This window comes from Grampus griseus (assembly GCF_964374135.1).
Source record: "Grampus griseus genome assembly, chromosome: 2".
NCBI lineage: Eukaryota > Metazoa > Chordata > Mammalia > Artiodactyla > Delphinidae > Grampus > Grampus griseus.
The window spans coordinates 56,356,080-56,359,153 of NC_139018.1; positions in this window are offsets into that span (position 1 = coordinate 56,356,080).

Consider the following 3,074-nt stretch of genomic DNA (forward strand, 5'->3'; position numbering starts at 1 on the left):
TTTCAATATTTACTGATTAATAGTTCAATCAGAAAATTAAAATTATTAAATTAATAAGAATTATTGCCTTTTAAAATGTTTTCAAAGTTCCATTGTCAGGTGATTTTCTGTGCTCTTTTCATAAGTCATATTATGCAATAACCCTGTGAGGTAGGTGTTCTTATTATTTTGCAGATGAGGAAACTGAGGAAAAGGAATTAAAGAATTTGCCACAAATCTCCCAATGTACAGGTGACAAAAGCTTGACTCAAACCCAAGTAAACTGTGTACAGAATCTAAACATAAAAACTGGGCAGCAGTGGGCACCACTGGTCAGTTGTAATTTTTAAGCACAGTTTTTCTCAAATACTCAAAAAAAATTGTTTGGCATTTTTAAGAAAGTGATGACTGTTGTCCTGTGCCATTCTTTCTATAAAAATATGCTTGATCATTAAAGAATTGAGAACATAAACTGGGAGTATAGGCAATTATTGATGAAAATATGGCAATTACAAATTATAATTTTGAGTGAATTGTCTTTGGTAGTTTTTTTTTTTCACAGCCGTGTGGTCAAGTAAGGCACCTAGGAGACCCCTCCCCACAAAGCGCCACTGGCTACCCTCCAGCCAAACCTTTGGTTTGTTTCTAGTTGAGACAATTATCCATGTTTCTAATGCAGAACTTAATGTGTATATGTATCACATAATATAAGAGGATTTTCATCAAATTTTCTTAGATTCTAAATAAAACATAGTAGCCTTGAAGAATCGTGTTTGGTCAAAATTGTTTTGAGTACATCTCTGAAATGATCAAGCCAGTTTTGTTTCTGGGAAAATATTAGCTAATTTAGTTATGTAATGGAAAGTGTTGATGGAGTAAAAAGAGAAAACTAAGACATTAAATATTTTATATTTTCCTAAAGGTAAGAAAGAAATTTAGTCTGGGAAAGAATGGTTAAGACAGACTGCAGATGAGTTACATTTTAATTTTTTCGATATTTAAAGGATAGAAAATCAACTTAAAATTATTAGAAACTATGTTAAGCAGTAGGAAGGACACAGATATTTGCACCTTTAAAATGATCTCTGTAAGTAGCTTGAGATACCTAAAAATCAAATATAGAATAGATATGGAGTTCTTGGTTAGATTTTTGTCTTAATCTTTTCTAATGGAAACATAGTTTTTCCCTCCCTCTGGCATGTGTTTTGTCTTGATGAATTAATCTTTTTTCAACAAATACTAGTTGAGTTCCCATAAGATTTTAGGTATAATATTAGGCACTATGATAGTATACATAATTTTTGCTCTCATGGAGCTCACAAACTGGTTGAGAAGTTATAAAAGAGGTAATGACTGACTGCAATAGAAGTATAAAACATACATACATACATAGGTCAGTCTAGAAATATCAAATAAACTTCTTTAGAAGCCATATCTGGCTAAGTTTATAAGTATCTATAGTAGTTAGCCAAATAAAGATGGAGACTAAGGATAAGTATGCTCCAAAAGGGGAAAAAAAGAACTAACCCTCTTTGAGGGACAAGGCACTGATAGTGACTACAAGTAATTTTTATTCCCAGCTCTATTGAAGTATAATTGACATAAAATTGTTTAAACTTTCAGTGTTCACGGTAATCATTTGCTATGCATATACATTGTACAATGATCACCACAATCATGTTAACACATCTGTTACCTCCCATAGTTAATTGTGTCTGTGGCGAGAATTCTTAAGATCTACTCTCTCAGAAAATTTGCAAGTATGAAATACAGTATTAGTAACTATACAGTATTAGTTACTATCTGTTTATTACATCCTCAGAACTTATTCATCTTATAACTGAAAGTTTGTACCTTTTGGACAACATCTCCTCATTTCCCACTCTCCCCAGGTCTTGGCAACTACCACTCTATTTCTGCAAGTTCAACAATTTTTTTCTTAGATTCCATGTATAAGTGATACTCCACAGTATTTGTCTGTCTTTATCAGGCTATTTCACTTACATAATGCCCTCCAGGTCCATGCATGTTGTTGCAAATAACAGGATTTTTTCTTTCTCACGGCTAAATAAGATTCTTGTATAGATATAGATATATTGATCTATATACATATATATATATATGTAGAAATATTCATCCAGTGAAGAACATGTAGGTTGTTTCCATATCTTTGCTATTGTGAATAGTACTACAATGAAAGTAAAAGTGCAGATACCTCTTTGAGATACTGATTTTGTTTCCTTTTTTTAATTTAAAAACTTTAATTTAAAAACTTTACAATGGTGTGTTAGTTTATGCTTTATAACAAAGTGAATCAGCTAAACATATATATATATATCCCCATATCTACTCCCTCCTGCGTATCCCTCCCACCCACCTTACCCCAACCCTCTAGGTGGTCACAAAGCACCGAGCTGATCTCCCTGTGCTATGCAGCTGCTTCCCACTAGCTATCTGTTTTACATTTGGTACTGTATATAAGTCCATGCCACTCTCTCACTTTGTCCAAGCATAGCCTTCCCCCGTCCCATGTCCTCAAGTCTGCTTTCTACGCCTGTGTCTTTATTCCTCTCCTGCCCCTAGGTTCTTTAGAACCTTTTTCTTCTTATTTTTTTTTAAGATTCCATATATATGTGTTAGCATATGATATTTGTTTTTCTCTTTCTGACTTACTTCACTCTGTGTGACAGACTCTAGGTCCATCCACCTCACTACAAATAACTCAATTTCCTATCTTTTTATGGCTGAGACATATTCCATTGTATATATGTGCTACATCTTCTATATATGTGTCCATCTGTCAGTGGACACTTAGGTTGCTTCCATGTCCTGGCTATTGTAAATAGAGCTGCAATGAACATTGTAGTACATGACTCTTTTTGAATTATGGTTTTCTCAGGTTATATGTGCAGTAGTGCATCATATGTTAGCTCAATTTTAATTCTTAAGGAGCCTTCATACTGTTCTCCATGATGGCTGTATCAATTTACATTCTCACCAACAGTGCAAGAGGGTTCCCTTTTCGCCACACCCTTTCCAGAATTTATTGTTTGTAGATTTTTTGATGATGACCATTCTGACTGGTGTGAGGTTGT